The following is a 319-nucleotide window of genomic DNA, read 5'->3' as shown; positions in this document are numbered from 1 at the left end:
TGCTAAATGAACCTCAACTGCGTAGTCCCCAGTCCAGACAGCAAGTTTATCAGACGTGTTTTTCACTCGACATCCCGCACAACAGATTGGCTGTCATTGTAATCTATGCCGTGGTTTGCACCGGCTCTGTGCAGGCGCACATTGTCCTTATACACCATCCAAAACAATAAAAATTAGCAAACTGTATTCTCCTACTATGGTTGTGCTCATATTCCACATATATGTGAACATATTCTAACATACAATTCATACCAAGTATGACGTTAAATTGAGTATGTATTGATTTCACACTGCATAGTATGTGGGTTTCCTGTACATG

The sequence above is a fragment of the Anoplopoma fimbria genome, chromosome 19 (assembly GCF_027596085.1).
Source record: "Anoplopoma fimbria isolate UVic2021 breed Golden Eagle Sablefish chromosome 19, Afim_UVic_2022, whole genome shotgun sequence".
Classification (NCBI taxonomy): Eukaryota; Metazoa; Chordata; class Actinopteri; order Perciformes; family Anoplopomatidae; genus Anoplopoma; species Anoplopoma fimbria.
Note: the sequence above shows the minus strand (reverse complement) of the source record.